The 25,805-nt window shown below is 38.5% G+C and overlaps 1 pseudogene; it reads right to left on the bottom strand.

Annotated features, from left to right (window-relative positions):
* Positions 1-23,563, bottom strand: part of LOC118996764 (60S ribosomal protein L13-like) — a 40,376-nt pseudogene extending 16,813 nt beyond the window's left edge.
* Between the last annotated feature and the right edge of the window lie 2,242 nt (positions 23,564-25,805).

Consider the following 25,805-nt stretch of genomic DNA (forward strand, 5'->3'; position numbering starts at 1 on the left):
ATTAACAGGATAAAAATTTAATTTGGTATATACAGACGCTTCATAAGAATGTGAGAAACCCTAGTTGGGTAGCCCAATTGGTTAGTGTATCCCCCTGGTAGCAAGGTTTTGGGATTGGTCTCAGGTCAGGGCACATACAAGAATCAACCAATGAATGCATATAAATACATAGAACAACAAATTGATCTCTCCCCTCACTTCTTCTCCCTCTCTAATATCAATACATAATAACTGAAAAGAGTTTGAAAGAATATGAGATCCACAAATGATCAAGTAATTGAGTTTATTTGCTATTCTGAACTAAGGAAAGGGGTAATGATACCGGTGGCTTGGCTACTGGGAATAGAGAAGTGGGGCTGAGGAAGGGAACTGCCCTGAAGGAGGGGTAAGATCACTTGTCTTGGTAACCAAGCTGGTGCACCACTGGAGACAGTCATTATGCTGAGCATGTGTGAAGCTTGCAAGAGTGATTGGCAAAGGGAAAAGCCTTATTACCTCCTTCCAGTCCCTGACTGAAGGTGAGGTCAGAGAATGTAACCACACATGTACTGTAAAATTCAACATGGCTGCTGGAGGAGGTGCTGTTAGTCTAACCTTAGAAGAGGACAGGATTTGCTAGGGCATCTGGATCCTCTTAGAGCTCCGGGAAATTTAAACAGAGGGAAGAGAGAAATGAGTTCTTTTCCTCTGGGACCTGTAAGCACAGATATGCATGCTGGAGCATTTGAGGGATCAGCTAGGTCTTGGAAGCTGTGTAGCAATGACAACACCAGCCTCACACACAGGCCCAGAAAGAAGCCTGAATCTGGAGGGCAATCTTCTTAGCAGCCTTGGGCTCCAAAAGACAGATATGGATGGAGCAGAATTTCTGGGCATTGTTTTGGGTTTTAGTCTTTCAGGGAATAGATGGGCTTTGTCTGGGTTTTCCAGAAGAGATGAGCCTGGAGCTGGGGAGTACCCAATCTTCCCAAATCATGCAGCCTTTTAATAAAGACCTTTCCTTCCCTACCAACCTTTGTCTTTAGAATTTGCCTGTGGGTGACAGTGAACAGCTAAACACCACTTTTGTTTGGTAACAGTAAGTTTGGGACTTCAAAGGGGAGGAAGAGGATAAAAAAATATTTGTTGAGTCATGCAGAGACAATGAGCTACAGAGAGGACTTGGGTCTCGAAGCCCTGCCAGTACCCCCCAACACAGGTAGCCTGTATTCTTTGTAGTTATCTCATGATTACTCCTCTTCCAGAAATAGGCCCTCTATTTAAATCTTTTTAGGCAGTTAAGGGGGAGGTAAAATGCTCTTCCTCAGTTTTTTGTTTCTTAGAAATAATCAGCCATGCTGATTATTGGCAAAAATGATCTCATGCCAAAGAGGCATATTTCAGGGTGGCAAAATCTTGCTCCCCTATACCTTCTCCTTACCACAAATTCTTAAATGAATTATGATTTACTTACTGGTAAATTAGGATGACCCAAAATTCCTAGTTCTCACCCAAATAAGTCCATGATGTAAATATGACAAAACATCATGATCAAGCTTTAATCATATACTTATTCCCAAATCTATTTGTAAAGTTTGTAAGGTGTTCCGTGCAAACATGATGGAGCTGGGATAAACTTTTACAGTGAGCTAGTGACAGAGGAAGAAAATTAGGTCCAGAGAAGAAATTATTTGCTCATGATGACAGCTAGTTTGTGACAAAACTAGAATTAGAGCCAAAAGCTTTCCTAATTAAAAATGTAGTCTATGTTGCACCTCTTCAATTTTATCTGCACATAAGGCAAACAGATATTTATCTCCTTCCTAAGTACTGCTTCAAGTAATGCACTCATGAAAAACATTTCCTGAGCATCTTCAAGGATGTAATCTTGAAAGAGAAAGGTGTTGAGACTATCTGGACAGAATATGGAACTGAACCCAGGTGGCTTGGGAGGTCATCGTTGAAGATGATCACCACTCTGTGAGAGTCCCTCATCAGGACTGACCAGCAAGACTGGAAGTTTTGACCACCACCACAATCATATAGCTCAAATTCATACCCCGTGTCTTTGTTGTAACTGGTAATTTGTGCGTTGTAAAATTCCAGAATCCTCATCCTTGGGTTGGGTTGGGTTGTATACAGTGACATGAGAAGATTCTATCAGAAAATTGGTCAAAACACTTTGTCCACACTTGCAAAGGCCTCACAAAAAGGATATTGGCTTTCAGAATCTCCTTCTGCTAATGACAGGACCACCGGAGCCCACTCCAGGCTTGGGTGTATATATTTGTACATCTGGTGTCTTCTTTCTTGCAGTTCATTGCATAAAGAATTGAAATAAATCTTGGAGCTTTTAAGATGGTGGGGAGGTAGGTGGGAGCTGAACTCACTTGCTTGTGCACCCAACTGGGGCACATAACTAATCTTCCAAAGAACAGAGTGAACAGCCAATGCAATTTCAGGTTATATGAATTTTGCAAGCAAAAGGTTGCAGAGGGATTTAAAAATGGATGGTAAGGAGATTTTGTAGACCAATGGGAAGGTACCAGGGCCCAGTGCATTTACAAGAGCTTTGGAGGAGAGCCAGGTCAGCAATTATAATTTCACAGGTTCCTCCCCTCCCAGAGCAAGAAAGTCAGTCACACTTCAGGAGATACCTGGGTGCTTGAAGTCACTGGGGGAATAGAGATGCAGAGTGAGACCCACAGCAGGTGGTATTCCCCAGCTCAGACTGTGGTTGCCAGCTGGAAGAGTACCAGAGAAATTAGGGAGCTGGGTGACACCTGGATATGGGAGAAGAGTTGGGCCGTGACAAACCCTGACCCAGATAGTCTCACTTTGGGAGTGATCAGAGAGTTGGGCTGTATGAAAAGCCAGGCGCTTGTTAGGTACAGCCACCTGCAAACAAGGGAAATCATCTTAAAAAAAGTGCTCAACCACTGTGCAAGTACCTCTCATATGCAGTGGCTAGGCAAGTGAAAAGGAAGAAGAGGGGCACAAACTGCTTAAAGTCAGGGCATGTCATGGAACGATCAAAGAAGAGCATCAGGGACTCAGAGGAGTAGCAGTCTGCAGAGAGACTTAATTTAAGAGGAGTACCAAACTGCCCTGAAAGGACATGGTGTGAATGCAGCACCCAGTCCAGCAAAGAGAGAGGAGGGGGTACGAGTTGCTTCTACCAGGTGCACCTCAGAGACTAATCAAATGGTGGCATAACAAGATGGATTAAAGGTGCCAGCCTCATGAATATGGGAAGTATGGACCATACAGCGCTCTGAAGGCTTGTACTAGAAGCTGGGCAGTTGTGAATATTATAGTCCAGACTGAGCCACCATCTTCACAGAACCACAGGGAAGGAAAAAAATGAAGTCCAACACCCCTCTGCCTGGAGCATCCAGGAAGACTAGCAGAACCCACTTGGCAAGTTTAAAGACAACAGAATGCTTTTCCCCCCAAGTGTGAGACAGTAAATTCTGGAGCTCTGAAAGGACCAGAGACAAATTCAGAGAGAGATCAGAAGGCTAACGCCAACAACTGACAGAAATTTTACTTTGCTGTCCTACAGAATTTGCATCTTAATTTTTTACTTTTTATTTTTATTTTGCTTTTTTTGGTTTTTTTATTTTATTTATTTTTTCATTTATATTCTTCCCATTTAGTTTTCTTTGTTTCATTTCATTGTTTGACTGATTTTCTTGGTTCTCCCTTTCATATTACATTTCAAATTCTCTTCTTTCACTTCATGTACATTCCAATAATACATTACTCTTGGACTTTTACTTTTTATTCAGATCATATATTTCCTGTCATATTGTTATTCTACATCCCATACAGCACCATTCCCTAGCCTTGATTCATTTCATTATTTCCTGAGCTTTACTACTGTTGTGATTAACTTGATTCTACACTCACTATGCCAAGTTTCTATCCCTTAATTTCACTATATTTCAATATCTAAACTTGCATAAGTGCTCTGCTTTCTGGAGTAAGCTCACATTCTTTTTCCCCCTCTACTAAGAGTCTTATTTCTTTTTCACCTTTTATAAAAAGTGGCTATTTGGGTGAAATATCACAGTTACAGCTACACTTCTCCAAAGGATCTCCTGTATTTTACTTGTTGGTACTTCAAGTTCCATAAAATACTCTCCCACTGTCTTAATCCATTTCACATTTGCCCCAAAGCTGATCACATACAAGATAAGATGGGAGTTCTTAGTTCCAGTAAACCAACTGGAAGAGAGAACCCACAAAAAAAGGAGCCACCAAGACATAAAATCCAAGCACAACAAGAGAGCTATACAAACAAAACAAAATGGCAATCCTAAATCATCCAGACAAGGAGATCAAAGGGACTACATCACTGTGTCCCACAGAAATCCTATCATAGAATTTTGCCCTACGAAAGCAGCTGGCAAATCACAGCATCAAGAATCACAGAAACACACAAAAGACTCACACAAAATGGGGAGACAAAGAACCTGAAATCAAAAGGAATGGAAGTCTCCCCAGAAAAATAGCTAAATGAAATGAAAGTAAGCAAAATATCAAATACAGAATTCAAAAGAATGGGTATAAGCATGCTCAAGGAACTAACAGACAATTACAAGGAACTGAGTGAGAACTACAACAGTGTAAAAAAGGAAATAGAAACTATAAACAAGAACCAGGAACAAATGAAGAATACAATTTCTGAAACAAAAACACATTAGAAGGAATTACAAGCAGGCTAAATGAAGCTGCAGGCTAACGTAGTGAGCTGGAAGACAAGGTAGAAAGAAAAAGCCAGGGAGAGCAGCTGCACCAAAAAGACTGAAAAAATATGAAGACAACTTAAGGGAACCAGAAGACAACATGAAACCCCACAACATCCAAATCACAGGAATACCAGAAGGAGAAGAAAAGGAGCAATGGAAAGAAACTCTGTTTAAAAAATTAAGACAGAAAATTTCTGGGGAAAAAGCCATGCAAGTTCAGGAAGCACAGAGGGTCCCAATCAAGATGAACCCAAGGAGACCTATTATAAGACACATCAACATTAAAATGACACGTTTTAAAGACAAAGAAAGAACCTTAAGAGCATCAAGGACTAAAAGAGAAGTAAGATACAAGGGAACCCTGATAAGGCTAGCAGCTGACATCTCAATAGAACTACTACAAGCCAGAAGGGAATGGCAAGAGATATTCCAAGTGATGAAAAGCAAAGGCCTGCAACCAAGACTACTGCACCCAGCAAGGCTCTCGATTAAAATAGGCCAAATAAAGAATTTCCCAGACAAAAGAAGGCTGAAAGAATATACCTCCACCAAACCAGCAATGCAAAATATGCTAAAGGGTATGCAGTAAGAAGAGAAAGAAAAAGAGACAGAGAAAGAGGAACACAGGTATGAGGTGGGGGTAAATGAATAAGCACCTATCAATAGTAACTTTAAATGTTAATGGATTAAATGCTCCAATCAAAGGACATAAGATAGCTGAATGAATAAGAAAACATGATCCACACACACACATTCTCTCAAATGCACATGAAACATTTTAAAGATAGACCACATGATAGGACACAAAACAAGCCTCAACCAATTTAAGAACATTGAAACCATATCAAGCATTTTCTCAGACCACAAGAGACTGAAACTAGAAACCAATTTCAAGGAAATAACTCAAAAGCACTCAAATTCATGGAGATTGAGTAGAATGCTATTAAACAATAGGTGGGTTAATACTGAGTTCAAGGAAGAAATCAAAACGTTTCTGGAAACAAGTGAAAATGAAGTCACAACAGTCCAGAACTTATGGAACACAGCAAAGACAATCCTGAGAGGGAAGTTCATAGCAACACAGGCCTACCTAAAAATGATAGAAACATTTTAAATAAACAACCTAACCCTACACCTACAAGAACTCAAGGAACAGCAACAAACAAAGCCCAGAGTGAATATAAGGAAGGCAATGACCAAGATCAAAGAAGAATTAAATGACATAGAGATGAAAAACACAATTCTAAGGATTAATAAATTCAGGAGCTGGTTGTTTGAAAAGATAAACAATATCAAAAAGCCTCTAAGTAGACACATCAAGAAAAAAAGAGAGAGGACCCAAATACAGAAAATCAGAAATGAAAGAAGATAGATTACAACTGATACCACAGAAATTCAAAGAATCGTAAGAAATTACTACGAAGAACTATTTGCCAAGAAATTTGAAAACCTAGGTGAAATGGACAAATTTCTAGAAAAATGTAATCTTCCAAAACTGAATAAAGAAGAGGCAGGAAGCCTGAACAAACTAGTAACAGCTAACAAAAATGAAGCAGTAATCAAAACACTCTTGGCACAGAAAAACCAGGGACCAGATGGTTTCACAAGAGAATTTTAAAAACATTTAAAGAAGAGCTAACCCCTGTACTTCACAGACTATTCCAGAAAGTCCAAGAAGTCGGAAAGCTCCCAAACTCTTCTTGTGTAGCCAGCATCATCCTAACTCCTAAACCAGATAAATACAGAATAAAGAAAGAAAACTACAGGCCAATATCTCTGATGATCATAGATGCTAAAATCTTCAACAAAATATTGGCAAAATGCATCCAGCAATATATTAAAAAGATCAAACAGCATGATTAAGTAGGAATCATCTTGGGGTTACAAGGATGGTACAATGTTCACAAATCAAAAAGTAATACACCACGTAAACAAGAGCAAAGACAAAAATCACATGATTATATCAATAGATTTGGAAAAAGCATTTGATAAAATACAGCATCCACTTATGATAAAAATACTCAGCAAAGTGGGAGTAGAGGGAGCATTCCTGAGCATAATTAAGGCCATGTGTGAGACACCTACAGCCAGCATCATACTCAATCCAAGACTCTATGGTCAATTAATACTTAACAAAGGGGGCAGAAGCATAAAATGGAGTGAAAATACCCTCTTGAGAGCAAATGGTGTTGGGAGATCTGGACAGCTACACGCAAAATATGAAGCAATCTCCAACTTACAAGAGATAAAAAATAATTCAAGAGGGAGAAAAGATTTAAATATAAGTCATGATACCATAAAAGTCCTAGAGGAGAACATAGGCAGGAAAATCTGCGCTATTTTATGCAGCAGTATTTTCATAGATATGTCCCTTAGAGCATGGGATGTAAAGGATAGAATAAACAAATGGGATCTCATCAAAATAAAAAGTTTCTGAATGGCTAACATAGTTATCAGCAAAATGAAAATGGAACCAACCATATGGGAAAATATACTTACAAATAATACCTTGGACAAGTGTTTGACCTCCAAAATATATGAAGAACTCACATGACTACACTTCAGGAAGACAAACAACCCAATTCAAAAATGAGCAAAGGACTTGAAATTTTTTCCCAGACACTTCTCCAAGGAGGATATACAAAGGGTCCAGAGATATATGAAAAGATGCTCATCATCTCTAGCCATCAGAGAGATGAAAATTAAAACTGCGATGAGATACCACTTCACACCAGTGAGAATGGCCATGATGAACAAATCAACAAACAAGTGTTGGAGAGGTTGTGGAGAAAAGGGAACCCTAGTGCACTGTTGCTGGGAATACAGACTGGTACAGCCACTGTGGAAAACAGTACAGAATTTCCTCAGAAAACTAAAATGGAACTGCCTTTTGATCCAGTGATCCCACTGCTGGAACTATACCTTAAGAATCAAGAACCAGCAATTCAAAAAAACCTGTGTGTCCCAAGCAGCACAATTTACAATAGCCAAATATTTGAAACAGCCTAAGTACCCAGCAGTAAATGAATGGTTCAAGAAACTGTGGTACATGTACACAATGTAATACTATGCAGCAGAATGAAAGAAAGAACTCTTCCACTTTGTGACAGCGTGGATGGAACTGGAGAGCATTATGCCAAGTGAAGTAAGCCCGCCAGTCAAAGACAAATACCATGTGACCTCACCTATAAGTGGAACTTAATCAACAAGCAAGCAAATGAGGAAAACAGAACTAGAGCCATTGAAATAAAGAGCAAACTGAGTAACCTGAGGTGGAGGGAGGGAAATAACGTGGGAAAGAAGGAGGAGGTTTGTCAAGGAACATGTACTAAAGACCCATGAACAAAGTCAAAATGAGAAGACCAAAGGATCACGGTTCAATTCCCAGTCAGGGCACATGCCTGGGTTGCAGGCCAGTTCCCAGCAAGGGACATGTAAAAGGCAACCATACATTGATATTTCTCTCCCTCTCTCCTTCCCTTTCCTTCTAAAGATAAACTTTAAAAAATCTTTAAAAAAAGTCAAAGTGAGCAGGATTGAGGGTTGGGGGTGTGGTGAGTGGGCATGGGAGAGTAGTGGGGGGAAATGGAGACAATTGTACCAGAAAAACAATAAACACATACACAGAAAAAGAAAGTCAACAAGGAGACAGTTACTTAAAATGACACACTAGATCAAATGTATTTTATTGGTGTCTTGAGAGTATTTCACCCCAAAGCAGCAGAATATACATTCTTTTCAAGTGCACATTGAATGTTTTCTAGCATAGACCACGTGCTATGCCACAAAACAAGACTCAATAAATTTAAGAAGATTGAATTCATATCAAGCATATTCTCTCACCACAATCCTATTAAACTAGAAATCAATCACAAGAATAAAATTGAAAAACACACAGAGACATAGATGCTAAACAACATGTTATTAAACAATAAATGGGTTAACAACTAGATCAAGGAAGAAATCAATAGATACCTTGAAACAAATGAAAATAAGGACACAACAATACAAAATCAGTGGGACACTGGGGAAGCAATCCTAAGAGGTAAATTCATAGCATTACAGGCCTATCTGAAAGAAAGAAAGAGAGAGAGAGAGAGAGAGAAAGAAAGAAAAGTTCAAATAAAGAATCTTAACTTTACTCTTAAAATAAAAACAAACAAAACCCACATTGAATAGAAGGAAGTAAATAATAAAGATCAGAGCAGAAGTAAATGAAATGGAATGTAGAAATGATACAAAAGATCAATGAATCCAAGAGCTAGTTATTTGAAAACATAAATGAGTGTCAAACCTTTAACCATACTCATCAAGAAGAGAGAAAGGACTCCAATAAATAAAATCGGAAATGAAAGAGAAATAACAGCCAACACCAAAGATATACAAAGGATTCTAAGAAAACACTATAAACAATTATATGCCAACAAAATGGGCAACAAGGATAAAATGGATAAATTCCTAGAAACATACAACTTTCCAAAAGTCAATCAGGAAGAATCAGAGAATCTGAATATACAGATTATACCCAGTATAATGGAAACAGTAATCAAAAACTCCAACAGACAAAAGTGGTGTACCAGATGGATTCACAGGTGAATTTTACCAAACATTCTGAGAACTAATACCTATTCTCTAGCTGTTTCATAAAATTCAAGAGGTGGGAAGGCTCCCAAAATCATTTTACAAGACCAACATAATCCTATTTCCAAAACCAGCTAAAGTTTCTACAAGGAAAGAAAATTATAGGCCAATGTCACTGATAAACAGATGCTAAAATCCTCAACAAAATGTTAACAAACTCAATGCAGCAATGCAAGAAAAAAATCACACCATGATTAAGTGGGATTTATTCCAGGAATGCCAAAATGGTAAAACATTTGCAAATCAGTGTATGTGATTCACCACAAACAAAAAGAAGGATAAAAACCACATGACTATATCAATAGATGCAGAAAAAAACTTTTCATAAAATGCAGCACCCTTTTATGATCAAAACTCACAGCAAAGTAGGCATAGAGGGAACATACCTGAACAAAACAAAGACCACATATGGCAAACCCACTGTCACACTCAAAGGGCAAAAAATACAAGTGTGCTCCTTAAGATTGGGAACAAGACAAGGATGTCCACTTTCACCTCTCTTATTTAACATAGTACTGGAAGTCCTAGCTGAAGTAATCAGATAAAAAGAAGAAACAAAGACATCCAGATTGTAAAAGGAGAAGTAAAACTCTCTTCGTTTCCAGATGACATGATACTGTACATAGAGAACCCCAAAGATTCCACTAGTAAACAACTAGAACTGATAAATTCAGCAAAGTAGCAGGATATAAAATTAATATTCAGAAATCGGTTGAATTTATATATGCCAATAATGTATTAACAGAAAGGGAAATTAACAATTCCCATTCACAATTGCTTCCAAAAATACCTAGATAAAAACTTAACCAAGGATGTATAATACCTGTATTTGAAAATTTAAAAAACACTGAAGAAGGAAGTAGAAGATACAAATAAGTGAAAGTACACACTGTGTTTAAGGATACAAAGAATTAACATTAAAATGTCCATACTACCTAAAGCAATACTGTGGATTCAGTGCAATTCCCATCAAGATTCCAATGATGTTTCACAGACCAGAACAAATATTTCAAAAATTTATATGAAACCACAAAATGCTTCACTTAGCAACAGCAGTCCTGAGAGAGAAGAACAAAGTTGGAGGAATCATGCTACCTAATGTAAAACTATACTACAATGCTATAGTAATCGAACCAGTCTGGTAGTGGCACAAAAACAGACACATTGATCAGTAAAATAGAATAGAGAAATAAACCCACACCTTTATAGTCAACTACTATTCAACAGAGGGGGCAAGCACATACAATGGACTAAAAATAGTTTATTCAATAAATGGTATTGGGAAAATTGTACAGATATGTGCTAAAAAATGAAACTAGACTACTTTCTTACACGCCACACAATAATAAATTCAGAATGGATGAAATACTTAAATACTAGACCCAAAACCATAAAAATCCCAGTAAAAAACATAGGCAGCAAAATTTTAGACATTGTTCTCAGAAATATTTTATGGAATATGTCTTCTCAGGCAAGGGAAACTAAAGGAAAAATAAACAAATGGGACTACATCACACTAAAAAGGTTTTGTAGAGCAAAGGAAATTGTCAACAAAATAAAAAGACAACCCACAGAATAGGTGAACTTATTCACCAATACATTTTATAAGAGGCTAATATCCAAAACTTATCAAGAACTTGTAAAACTCATCACCCAAAAAACCAAACAACCCAATTAATAAATGGGCAGGGGACCTGAATAGACACTTCTCTAAAGAGATGGCAAATAGGTGTATGAAAAGATTCTCAATGTCACTAATCATGAGAGAAATGCAAATTAAAAGCACAATGAACTCTGGCTGGTGTGGCTCAGTGGACTTAGTGCTGACCTGTGAACCAAAAGGTTGCCAGTTAGATTATTTGTTGAGGCACATGCCTGGGTTGTGGGTTGGGTCCCCAGTGTGGAGTGCATGAGAAGCAACCACACATTGATGCTTCTCTCCGTCTCTTCCTCCCTCCCTTCCCCTCCCACTAAAAATAAATAAAAATCTTTAAAAAACTACAATGTGATACCATCTCACACCTGTCAGAATGTTGATCATCAATACATCCACAAACAAGTGTTGGCAAAGATGTAGAGAAATGGGAACTGTTTTGTGCTGTTGGTGGGAATGTAGACTAGTGTAGCCTCTGTGGAGAACAGTATGGCAATAATGCAAAGAAAATAAAGATGAATTTGCCTTTTGACCCAGCAATCCCACTTCTGGAAATATGTACAAAGGAACCCAAAAGGCTAATTCAAATGAACATAAGCAACCCCATGTTTTTGCAGCGTTACTTGCAATCACCAAGATTTGGAAGGAGCCCAAGTGTCAATCAGTGGATCAGTGGATAAAACAACAATGAGGCATTTACACAATAGGATTCTACTCAGCCGTGAGAAAGAAGAAAATTTTACCCTTTGCAAAATATGGATGGACCTGGAGAACATTATGCTAAGTGAGATAAGCCAACCAGAGAAAGTCAAATACTATATGATTTCACTTGTATGTGTAATCTAATAACAAACTGAACTAACAAGCAAAATAGAGACAAACTCACAAATGGAGAATAGATGACAGCTAGTGGTGGTGGTGGTAAGGGGGAGGGATTTAACAAAAAAGAAAAAGGACCCATTGACATGGACAACAGTGTGGCAATTGCTGGTGGTAGAGGAGTATAAGGGGACTAAATGGTAATGGGAAAAGATAATAAAAATTAAATTAACTTTTTTTAATACTCTGAAACATAATAGTTTATTGTGGCTTAAAACAACATTACTGTTGGCATTATTAGTAGTTGTTGTAATGGTAGTGGTTGTTGTAGTAATAGTAGTATATTTTATGAATTTGTGGGTCAAAAATTTGGCAAGACCTTGGAAGGGTTGTTCAACTCTGACTGACTTGGGCAGAAGTCTAGGCAGTTTATGCTGTAGAATCTACTTAAAAATGGCCGTTTAACACTTATATGAGTCCTAGTGCTCTTTGCTTTCTCTTTCTTCAAATAGGGGTCTCATTTTTCAGGGCTTCTCTGTGTGTCTTGTGTTTGTCATAGCATGAACATCTCAGACTAATTAGAATTCTTATATTGCAGCTGGCTTTCCTAGACCAAGTGTTCCCAGATGCACAGAATTTCTATGACTTAACTTCAGAACTCCTAGAATTTCACTTCTCCAACATTCAACTGGTAAAGCAAGTTTTTAAGCCAATCTCTATTCAAGAGAAGGGAAGAAATAAACTCCACCTCTCAATGAGGGAATGATATAAACAGTGTAGGGAAGAAAGGATTAATGATGGTCATCTTGGAGACAAGCTACCTACCACACATCTCCAAGCTTCTGAGGGCAGAATACTGTGTCATGTTTATCTTTGTTTCTTCAGTGCCTTGTACATAACTTAGTGTATCATTGGGTTTAGCAAAAGAATAAGTGACTATAGTTCTCACTTCTAAGTAGCTGATTCAAAACCCCTCCCAAATGGAGTTATTGAATTTATACTTGCCTGCCATATATCTCTACTTGGCATTGCTTGCTGGTATTCCAAATTCTACAGCCCCAATGTGGAGTTCATAAAAATAATTTGTTTTCTGGGGTTTCTTTTTTAAAATTTTTATTGTTCAAGTATAGTTGTCTGCATTTATCTCCCACCGCTCTCTCCCTACCGAAGCCATCCCCACCTCCCTCCCCTGCTGCCACCCCTCCTTGGTTTTGTCCATGTACCCTTTATAGTTGTTCTCTAGGCCTTCTTAATATCACTATTCTCCCAGTCATGATGTTTCCAGAGCTGAGGATGCTTAAATCCATTATCTTTTCAACTTTCCTCATTCATTAACTTCTGTTGCTTCTACTTTTCTCTCATCTGTCCTCTCCAGTTCTATGGCTGTCACAGTAGTTTACACTCTCCTAATTCCTTTTTAAAATTATTATGATGGCCTTCTAATTGTTTTCCTGATCCCCAGCCCTGAGTCATCTAACTGTAAGATGCCTGGTGCCTTACACATACTATAAATATTGACAATTAAATTTTGATAATGCACAGCTCTGATCGCATCACCCATCAGCTCCACACATTGTGGGTGAAATATAGTTAGTTGGTCATGTATGCCCATTTTTTGTGAAAGTTCTATTTGCTGTCCAATTGTAGGTAAACACTTGAGGCCTCCCTCAACCTTGTCAGATAACAAGTGACCCTTCTGCAGGTGCCAATAGCAAGCTGTAATCACCATGTTTTGTAGTTGTAGTTTGCTTCACTCTGAGTCTCTCTTTTTGTCTGTCTCTCTCTTGAACTCTCCATCTCTGTCTCTCTCTTGAACTCTCCATCTCTGTCTCTCTCTGTGGCACTGTGTGCCTGTTTGTGTGTATAATTTCATCCTTGAACATTAAAGGAGGGACTATATCATGTGTCTTTATATCTCCAGAGCTCAACATGGTACCTTATACATAATAAAAGTCTAAAAATATGTGATGAATGGTGGTCTATTATCACCTCTGCCTGGATAAATCATTTATAATGGGAAAGGCATTAGGGAAAACTGAATTGGGATAGATATGCTTTTGAAAACTTACATTCTCATCTTTCAGTGTCACATTTTCATAGGCTTTGCCCTACCTTTTCAGGTTCCTCAGTAGTTGTTCCACTAGATGAGCTTCTGAGAATGTCCATGAACTACATTTAAAATGATGTGTGTGTTTTGTGTTATGTGTGTATAACCAGGACCAAAGGGTTAAAAGTCAGAGCTCTGGGTTTATCTTTCCTTTCTTATTAAAATTAACCTTAGCTATGTTTCATTGTCAAAGGATTTATAAGGTCATTAGCTTGCTTATCTCTGATAAAAATTTCCCATTAATTTTTTTATTTATATAACTGACATAAAACATTATATTAGTTTTAGGTGTACAATATGATGATTTGATATATGAGATCTGTCCAGAAAATGTCAAGCTGTTGTTAAAATAACAAGAATGGTTTGCATGATATAGATGTGACACAGCAACCAAGGAGAGTGCACTGGAATGTGCATGCATGAACAATGACGACTCCACTGTACTAATCAGTGGGGGTAGTAGATACCATTGAGTGAGCATGTGCTTGCTTAGGCAAGTCCCTACACAGCTCCATCATCTCTGTTGCCATCTTCTCCAGGCAGGTTTCCCAGAGGGTCTCATCTTTCTTACTCCAGCTCTTATGCCAAACCACATGGCATCTCCAACTCCAACCTGCATGACTTTTCCTCACACATCAGACCTCGGGTAGACACCTTCTCTATACCCTTTCAAACCACGTGATACCTTCCTCCTTCTCTTTCAGCCTGCCCTCATTTTAAACGCTCAGCATGACACTTCCTATATGACTTCATACCCAGTGCCTCCTATGATGTGCTATTTTTGCCACTTCCCCCCTATCTTTTATCTTCTTTTGGATGCCATCTTTAGTCCCAGCAAAAGTTCTCAGTGATGCAGGGGCATCTGGCTCCTTTCTCTTGAACAGGCACTGTATAAGCTCCTCCTGCTATGTCATGAGTCTGCTCCCAGTCACATACCCCTTTGCCCCAGGGTGGCAGCATAACTCTTTACTTGCCATTGTTATGCAAAGTATCTTAAAAGCTGTATTGTCCATCCACTTTCCCCTCCTCTCAACCCAGGTTTATGGGGGTTTTCTTCCTATTTTGGGAAACCCCTACTTTTAGGGGTCCCCCATTATAGTGGAAGAATTTTTTCCTGCTTCTGCTACCAGAGTAGAAGGAACATCAGCCTACAGTTGCTAACGACTTGGTTCAAACTGCTACCAATAAACCAAATTTCCTCAGGGAGGTCATAACCAGAGATGAATTGTGGGTCCACAGCTACTCATATGATCTGGAAACAAAGGTTCAGTCATCTCATCTCCATGCCCAGAGAAGGCACAGGGAAGTTGCAGCAAGATTAAGACCATGTTTTTTGATCAAGTATGCCCCTCCAGGCCAAACAATTAATGAATACTACCTCAATACTCTTTGTTGGTGGCCACAGCTATGGGCAGCTGGTGATTGGCAGCTTCATCACAACAATGATGCCTACTCATGTATCATGTCTCACGCAGAGTTTTTTAGCCAAAAATCAGATCACCCAGGTAACTCAGCCCCCCCTACAACCCAGATTTGGTGACCTGTGACTTCTGGCTTTTCCCAAAATTAAAATCACCTTTGAAAGGGAAGAGATTTCAGACCATCAGTGAGATTCAGGAAAATATGACAGGGCAGATGATGGTGATTCCAACAAAAGATTTTGCAGAATGTTTTGAACAGTGGAAGAGATGCTGGGAAAACTGTGAAGTTCCAAGGTGCCTACTTTGAAGGGGACTGAGGTGTCATTTTCCTATGTACAGTTTTTCTTGTATCTTGTTTCTTATTCAGTAGATGTCTCTATTTTTCATAGTACTGGCTGGATACTTTATGGGCAGACCTTCTTATGTGTATATTGTGAAATGACCTCAATAAATCTAGTTAACATCTATCACCACACATAGTTATATTTTTTCCTTGTGATGAGAACTTTTAAAATCAATTCTTGTAGCAACTGTCAAATATGCTAAACAATATTATTAACTACAGTCACCATGTTTTATCTTACTCTGATGACTTCTTTTTTTTTAATATTTTATTTATTTATCTTTAGAGGGGAAGGGAAGGAGAGAGGAAGGAAACATCAATGTATGGTTGCTTCTGGTGCATCCCCTGCAGGGAACTGACCCCTGCCGGAAACTGGCCTGCAACCCAAGCATGTGCCCTGACTGGGAATCGAACCGCGATCGTCTGGTTCGCAGGCCCGCGCTCAATCCACTGAGCTACACCAGCCAGGTCTGATGACTTCTTTGATAACTGAAAGTTTATACTTTTTGACCATCTTCATCCATTTTGCTCACCCCTCCCCCTTTGATTCTGGCAACCACCAGTTTGTACTTTGTATCTATGAGTTTGGTGAATTTTCTTGGTTTTCTTTGTTTTAGATTCTACATATAAGTGAGATCATATGGTATTTGTCTTTCTCTGATTTCACTTAGCATAATACCCTCAAGGTTCATATATGTTGTCACAAATGGCAGGATTTCCTTCTTTTGTATGGCTCAATAATATTTTATAGATGTATACTACATTTTCTTTATTCTTTCAGTCATCGAATGGACACTTAGGTAATTTCTATGTCCTAGCTATTGTAGATAATCCTGTAGTGAATATAGAAGTACACACATATATTTTCAAATGACTCTGTTATTATCATTATTGTGTTAACATAGCATCATTTTTGTTTTATGGGGAGGCATGGCCTAAAAGGATCCACCTTTATTGGTCATAGTTTGTAGTGTTAGCTGGTATATTATATATAAGTAAATGAGATTTGAATCCCTGCTTTATCATATAATAGTTATCAATTTTTCATTTCTGAATCTTAGTTTTCTCATCTAAAAGTTTGGAAAATAATAACAATCTTAGAATTGTTTATGGAGAGTAAGTTAGATAACATATACAAACCACTTAGCAGAGCTACAAAACAAATACATTTCCCTGTGAAAGAAAACATGTTAGTTCTCATGTGGGTATTTAGAAATGTATTTGGAGCCTGCTCTCCAAAGCATCAGCTTAGGGAAAGTTATTTAATTATGCTGTGCCACAGGAGTTTATCTGGAAGATGTGAGTATTGAATAAGAAAACAGATATTATGACCTTAGCAAACACTCAGCAAATATTAGCTAGCTATCGATATTAGTGATACAGAAGTTAAAATTGGACTTTACACATTTGTTTGCCTTTTTTTTTTACATGTGATCTTTGTAATTTAACATAAAGGTCAAAATCTTCTAATCGGTGTCTTATAAAGATTTTGTCGCAGTGAGGAATGAGTACAAATAATGAAGAATGGCACTTCTACAGGCATGTTTTTTATCTTTTAGCAGAAATTGCAAATATAATAGAATGTTTTGTTTGCCATTCTCTCTGATACTTAAATCTGAATCATTTAAGATCTCATTTAATGTTGATGTCTATTCACTTTTGTCTTTGTGAGAACAAACATTTAAGAAGAAATGACTGAAGGAAATTAGAAAGGAAAGGTGGAGGAAAGTCAGAGAATTTCAAGACTTGCTATAATCCTAGGAAAGTTTCCTGAACTTTTTGAATTCATTAGTGTTAACTTTTAAAATTAATCACCTTCTTTAACCAGACTACTTTGCTAAACTTCAGGAGACTAATTTTGTTATTCTCAGCTTTAAAAAGAAATAAAAGTTGTATATGTAAGGCATAAAATATGATGCTTTGATATTTTGGTATACATAGTGAAATGATTGCTACAAAAAGCTAATTAATATATTCAATCCATTATATAGCTACTATTGTTTGTGTGCTGAGAATAACTGAAATCTCTTTCAGCAAATTTCTCAGCTTAGTTTTGAGGCTTCCATGATTATAGCACAGTTTTATTCTGGTGGTTGTTACCATCCTCATTACTATTCCTTTCTACTCTTGTATGTGACTCGCATAACAATATTCACTGGGGCCAATAAAACATGTCTCCCACTGATATATTACAAGGAGCTACATTACCATAGTAATGACACTGAGTTCCTTTTGTCATTTTTGTAGGAAGTTACACAATAGCATTTCCTTCTAAAGTAATCTAGGTTATATATTTCTTTTTGATTCCTCTTCCTCACCTACAAGGTCCTCTATGTCTTGCCCATGACACTCTCCTCACACTTGTTTCTTCATTAGAGCCTCTTTGTCCAACTTTCTGTCTCTCCAGTGCACTGACCACCTTCCCTCTTTGGTACAATAAATTCATTTCCTCCTACCTGCAACACTGTTCTTTTTTATCTGGCTAATATCCTACCTTCCTTTTTGTTTCAACTTAAATGTTGCTTTCTTATGGAGAACTTCCTTGATCCTTCAGAATAAACTGTGTTATCTGCTTGCCCAAGTTGTCTTTTTTATGCTTGAATTTTTATTAATGATTGTTTTGATCTAGCATGTTATTTCTCTTTTACACAACCATAAACATTTTGTCAATACACAAGATTCTTGGACTGTTCAAGAAATTGATAGTTGAGCCCTGGCTGGCGTAGCTCAGTGGATTGAGCATGGGCCTGTGAACCAGACGATCGCGGTTCGATTCCCAGTCAGGGCACATGCCTGGGTTGCAGGCCGGTTCCTTGCAGGCTAACTACCAGCAGGGGACGCACAAAAGGCAACCATACATTGATGTTTCTCTCCCTCTCTCCTTCCCCTCTAAAGATAAATAAATAAGTAAATAAAATCTTTAAAAGAAAAAAAAGAAATTGATAGTTGAAAGAAGTTGTATGCAGAGCCAGCAGGTCTGCTACCCTCAAAGCACCCTGCCTAGATTATTTTATTTCCCCTCATAGATGTAGCCAAAGTAGTAAATATTTTGCTGTTTGTGCAAATCAAAGACTCTCCCTGTCTTGTTCATAGTTTTATCCCTGGCTGTACCATAGGTCCTGATACTGTGGTGAGTTTCTCTAAGTAAGTATTGAATGAATGAATGAATGAATGAGTTCTTGGAAGTATGGCAATCTACTCCACTGTTCTTGGGTTTATACTCAGGGCATCTGCTGTTTTAAAAGGTACTTATATAATTTACATAAAGTGTAATGCCTTAATGACAGATGTTTTTGTCATCCTCTGTGTTCATGGGGAAAAGTCCTAATTTTACATTCATATGATTCAGGCATACGTAAGTGAATAAAAAGGATGAATAAATATATTTAATTTATAACAAAACCAATTTTACACAGGTGTTTAAAATATTTAAGACCTTTTGTTTCCATTTAGCTCAGGTCCAGTTCTCAGCTAATATAATTTATCTTCTCAGTATATTAATTAAATTTTCAACAACCAGAAGTGGGAGACACATTGTATTTAAAAGAAAAAAAAGCTTTTCACTGCTGTGTGTTCCTCCAGCAAGGTTCTGCCATGCTTCTTAAAGCACTGAAAACTCCTGCAAAGCCTAAGTAGTACGTAAAATTTAACTGTTAAAGTATAGATTTGGGAGTCAGATCTGAGTTTTAACTTCAGATCCACCATTATCTGTTGTGTGACTTAAGAAAAGTTACTTGACTTCTTTATAACCTCAATTTTTACATTGGTAAAATGGGTTTACTAAAATTTCCCTTGCATGCCCGTTTAAAGTATGTTAAAGTATGTTTAACATACAATGTTTAAAGTATGAAATTATATGAAAGAATCAAGAGTCAAGCATTTTATATAAGAGCTAGTAGGTCTAATTATAAATGAGGGAAGATAGAAGAAAAGAAAAAGTAAGAGAGATATTTAACAAAAAAGATGAAAGAAAAAGGAGCATTTGGTTTGGAGCAGAGCTGGTTTAAGAGTTGAAGATGCAGTTACTGAAGTGGAAGGACATACAACTGGTTAAGCTATAATAAATTAAACTAGAAAAGGTTTCAGTAGATTAAGTTTCTAGAACTCATTGTTATATATGCTGAATTGGGTTTGCCTCCAAAATTCATATGCTCAGGACTTAACTCCCAGTACTTCAGAATGTGACTGCATTTGGAAATAGGACCTTTAGTGGGGTAGTTTATTCAAATTTATGTCATATGGGCGACAACTGAGCCAATGAGTGGAGTCTGTACAAGAAGGGGAGAATGGGGTACAGGGAATGCAAGTGAAGGTGGCCATCTGCTGGCCAAGGAAAAGGCCTCAGAATGAAACAAATCCTGCTAACATCTTACCTTGGACTTACGGCCTCCAGAAATGTAAGGAAATAAATTTTATATTTTTGAAGCCACCCAGTCTGTGATATTTTGGTATGGCAGCCCTAGGAAGCTAATACAGCCATAAAGATTGCTTGATTTTTAAAAGAAACCCATGAGGGACAACACATGAAAATATTTACTGTAGTGCTTGGTTCTTAGTAAATGTTCCACAAATACCAATTAAATCTGTTGACCAAAATGTTCTACAGGGGTGTCCAGCCTTTCAGCATCTCTGGGCCACACATTAAGTATATTGTAACATGTAATTGCACAAAAAAAATCTCATAATGTTTTAAGTAAATTTAGGATTTTGTGTTGGGCTGCACTCACAGACATGCGGCCTGTGGGCCACAGGTTGGAAGCCTCTGTAGGAAAACTCAATAGGTTGGGCATCAGGGGACCTGACTCTTACTCCTTGTTGTGCTGCTAAGTAGCCTTAGGACCTTCATTTTTCTTGGCCTTGGAACTTCACCTATTGGAAGAAAAGTTTAGCAGGGGTGTCCAAACTTTTGGCATCTCTGGACCAAAGTGGAAGAAGAGTTGTCTTGGGCCACACATTAAATACACAAACACTAATGAAAACTGATGAGTAAAAAACAGGTTTCACCCTGGCTAGTGTAGCTCAGTGGATTGAGCGCGGGCCTGGGAAGCACAGGATCATGGTTCGATTCCCAGTCAGGGCACATGCCTGGGTTGGGGCCAGTTCCCAGTAGGGGCCAGTTCCCAGTGGGGGACGCATGAGAAGCAACCATATATTGATATTTCTCTCCCTTTCTCCTTCCCTTCCCTTCTAAAGATAAATAAATAAAATCTTTTAAAAAAAAACAGGTTTCAAGTAAATTTACAATTTTTTGTTGGGCCACCTTCATAGCCATCTTGGGCCACATGCAGCCCATGGGCCTGAGGTTGGACACTCCTGGTGGAGTAAATGAATTATACTTTCCCATAGAGTTGAAGAATGTATTTGATGGCAAAATCCTGGTTCCTTACATGTGTTTTTCAGCAGAGATGAAACTTGAAATCTGTTTCTCAGATTCCCAGAGCAATGTTCTTTCTTCCTACACATTTTCTGCAACCATGAAATTTGGCTTTGAGACTTAGGTTTTAGAAGGGAATATTCCTGATTGTTTTTCCAAATTAAAATTGTTCAATACCAGAAATTTTCCATTGTTTTTTTCTATGGCAATCTTGTGATCCAGTAAATATGGTTTTGGAAAGTTTGTTAACTGTGCTGCATTAAAGGTTGCTTTAAAGAGGGTTAATTTAAATGAAATCAACATGCAAAAGAACAAGCTACAAGGTAGTATGTTTTCTGTTTAAGAAATTTGTCTTGTGTAATTGCATAGCCAAAAAAAAGGAGGAAAAGCCACTGCTCTGGCCAAGTTCTGGCTTCATCAGAAGCAGCTGCTTATAGTTTGAATATATGTTCTCTTGGAATAAGGCCTCAGGGTCCATTCTATGTGCAGCTGCAAGACAAACTGCAGGTAGCTGTGAATTTACAGAAGAAAAGGTAATATTTACTTTGACTCTTCAATTTCATCATAGAAAATAGTTTTGGACTGTACAGTAATGGCAAGGTTTTCATTTAACACAATTTAGATAGGAATAGTTGTTAACCTCTGTTTGCAAAACTAACAAAAGATAAACATTACAAGGCAACACTGAAATTTACCAACTTGGTCTTAAACTGGTAGTAGGGAATGCTCTTATGTGCTTTGTAAGTTACTCTGCATTGTGTGAGCTTGATTAAATGTGAACTGGGTTTCTTCAGGGTGACAAAAAACATTGTACTTCTTCCTTTGATCATATTACTTTTAAAAAAAATTGTCATGATTGCTAATGTTTATATGGTACCAAATATCATCCAGACACTACTCTAAATGTTCTCTCTCTATATTAACTCATTGAATCTTCACAAGAAATCATTTATTTCTTACTACAACCTTATGAAGTAAATGCCATTATCATCTCTATTTTATAGACAAGAAAACTGAAGCACATGGAGATAATGTAACTAGCTCAAGGTCGCAAACCTTGTAAATGGCAGAAATCAGATTTTACTTCAAGCAGTCTGACTCGAGTTCATGCCTCTGATCACTTTGAGAACTGTTTCCCCCAGAGGCAACATCCCTAAGTTGCCAACATCCCATAGGCAGTAGCTCAGTCTGTAAACCAAACTCTTTGATTTACATCTTCAAGTCTTGATAATATTCAGACAAAGAATGCATTAGATTTCTCTTTGAAGAATAAGCTAAAAGAGAGCAAACATTTTGCTTCTTACTAGTAACTTGAAGTAACCTATTAGGCTGATATTTGGGCCTGCAAATATGAATTGCCACTGTGCCCCATCAGCTTCAGCTCCAGCTGGTCTGCTGTAACACGCAAATTAGGACTAGAGTCCATATTTCATGTAAGAGAGAGCAAGAGATTTAAGATGATTTCCATAATTTCTGTTTAATAGCAGAATGTGGCTCTTGTTACATTTGTTTTCTAAGGTTAGAAATAACCTTAATACTAGACTAATCGGGCTGATCACTTAGACATTTACGTTATATAAATGTCTAATCACTTGTACAACTAAAACCGATATAATAATGTATGTCAACTATAATTGAAAAAATTAGGTCATTTTAAGTTGTTTGTTCTGGCTGCTTGTCTCAAACGCGGCTTCCTAGGATCCTGGAGTCGCAGAGGCTGCAGCCACTTCCGCAGCCACCAGTGTTCTGCGCTTGCAGCTCGGCGATCACCGACCGGCCCGCTCTCCTTCGAGCCGGAGCCGCCTGGGGAAGGAAGACTCAGAGCAGATGCTTGGACTGAAATAACTTTACTTCGGGTTGACTCCCCGACTGACCTTAGCGCAGGGCTCCCTCCCCGCCCCCCCTCCCAGCGGGACCGATCCCTCCTACTCATTCCCTTCTTTCTCTCTCTCACCGCCCTCCAGTCCTCCCTTCATCCCGGGCGCTGAGCCAGACTATAGGTCCCAGGCGGGGGCTGCGTGGCGGTAGCAGCGAGGGCGGCCCGGCCCCAATGCGCGCTGCAGCGGGGATGGGGGGGGCTCCGTTGGCTGCTGGTGTTCTCTTGACATGGAATGACCTAAATTTAAATCCCACTTTTCAGTTCTATGACTCTGGTCAGATTTCTTTTCATTTTTAATCATCAATTGAGAACACGCATATTGATTTTAGAGAGAGGGAAAGGGAGGGAGAGAAACATTTAAGAGAAACATCAGTTGGTTGCCTCTCATACTCATCCTGACCAGGGACAAAACCCACTACCTAGGCATGTGCTCTGACAGAAAATCAAACCTGCAACCTTTTAGTTTATAGAATGATGCTCCAAACAACTGAGCAACACCAATCAAGGCTCTAATTAGCTTTGTTAATTCTTCTAAAAACCATATCTTTACCTGTATGGAGATGTCAGTGATGATGATGGTAACAGGAAACATAATCACTTTGTGTTAATTTCATTCCTACTATACCCTATTAGGTAAATAATAGGCAATACTGTTATCTTCAATGAACAAATAAGGAAAGATAAGCACACAAATGAGAAAACTAGCCCAAGGTCATTCAGATCTGGAATTCCAATCAATGCACTTTCTCAAGAGTCCAGACACTTGACCACCTATATCCCTCTGTTAATATGGCTAACCCCTCACCCTCCAAAAAAGATGTATTTGAAATAACTTAGAAATGTACAATACAATAAACACATTAGATCTCCTTAATGTCCATTACCTCTAACTTTCCTTCCTATGTCCATTTTTTAAGATTTTTTATTTATTTCTATTTTTTTACTTTTTAAAATATATTTTATTGATTATGCCATTCCAGTTATACCATTTCCCCCTTCATTCCCCTCCATCCTGCACACCCCCTTCTACCCACCTTCCCCCCCTTTAGTTCATGTCCATGTGTCATAAGTTCTTTAGCTTCTATATTTCCCACACTATTCTTGCCCTCCCCTTATTTTCTCCCCACTGTCTGTGCTACTTTTTCTCTGCACCTTCTCGCTCCCTCTCCTCCTCCCACTCCCCTGTTGCTAGACCTCCATGTGATCTCTATTTCTGTGGTTCTGTTCCTGTTGTAGTTGTTTCCTTAGTCTGTTATTGTTTTAGGCGTGCTTGTTAATAATTGTGAGTTTGCTGTTATTTTACTGCACATGTTTTTTATCTTCTGTTTCTTAGATAAGTCCCTTTAACATTTCATATAATAAGGGCTTGGTGATGATGAACTCGTTTAAATTGATCTTATCTGAGAAGCATTTTATCTTCCCTTCCATTCTAAAGGAAACCTTTGCTGGATAGAGCAATCTTGGATGTAGGCCCTTGCCTTTCATGAGTTGGAATACTTCTTTCCAGCCCCTTCTTGCCTGTAAGGTTTCTTTTGAGAAATCCACTGACAGTCTGATGGGAACTCCTTTGTAGGTGACTGTCCCCTTATCTCTTGCTGCTTCTAGAATTCTCTCCTTCATTTTAATCTTGGCTAATGTAATTATGATGTGCCTTGGTGTGTTCCTCCTTGGGTCCAGTTTCTTTGGGACTTTCTGGGCTTCCTGGATTTCCTGGAAGTCTTTCCTTTGCCAGATTGGGGAAGTTCTCCTTTATTATTTGTTTAAATAAGTTTTTCACTTGTTGCTCTTCTTTTCCCCCTTCTGGTACCCCTATAATTTGGATGTTGGAACCTTTAAAGATGTCCTGGAGGTTCTTAAGCCTCTCCTCATTTTTTTGAATTCTTGTTTCTTCATTCTTTTGTCTTTGGTTGTTTCTTTCTTCCTTTTGGTCCACTCCACTGATTTCTGTCCCAGTTTTCTTTCCATCACTATTGGATCCTTGTGCATTTTCCTTCATTTCACTTAGTGTACCTTTCATTTTTTTTATCTAATTTGTGACCAAAACCAAACAGTTCTGTGAGCATCGTGATCACCAGTGTTTTGAACTGTGCATCTGACAGGTTGGCTATCTCTTGTTTGCTTAAAAGTATTGGCTCTGGGACTTTGATTTGTTCTGATTCGGCCATTTTTGGTCAGGTTGCGCCTGTTACGTATGAGTGGGGGAGCCTTAGGTGTTCACCAGGCATGGCAACCCATGTAGCAGTGTTGTGATGCTATGTGTGGGGGCAGGGTCAGAGAGAGAGCAATGGTGCTTGTTTCATGCTCTCTTGGATTTCAGTCCTCTCTGCTGCTTCCCACAAACTGGCACCTTTTCAATCGGTGCTTTTAGGCTTTATTTCCCATTGCTGGGGCCCTGGGTTGCGTGGTTTGTCTTACTGCCCATTTTTGCCCAGTTTATCTGTGTGCAAATGTGTGACTGTGGTCAGCCCCGCACCCCCTGCACTCCAGAGTCTGGCTGCCGCTGCCTTTTCATTCTGTGATCCCTCTCCAATGGCCTCCAACTCGGTCCCTCTTATCAGTCTGGTTAAATGGTTGTCGGACTCCCACACAGTTCAATTTTCTCTCTGTTTTGGTTGTGTTTTGTTTCTAAATCTTTGTTGTCCTTAATTTTGGTTGTGCAAGGAAGCATAGTATTTCCACCTGTGCCTCCATCTTGGCTGGAAGTCTATTTGCTTCTATTTTTTAAAGTATATTTTATTGATTATGCTCTTACAGTTGTCCCAATTTTCACCCTTTTACCCCCTCTGCCCTATACATCCCAAATCTCCCCCCCATAGTTCATCTCCATGGGTTGT

The sequence above is a fragment of the Sturnira hondurensis genome, unplaced genomic scaffold (assembly GCF_014824575.4).
Source record: "Sturnira hondurensis isolate 20B ecotype Veracruz unplaced genomic scaffold, ASM1482457v3 Scaffold0011652, whole genome shotgun sequence".
Taxonomy (NCBI): domain Eukaryota; kingdom Metazoa; phylum Chordata; class Mammalia; order Chiroptera; family Phyllostomidae; genus Sturnira; species Sturnira hondurensis.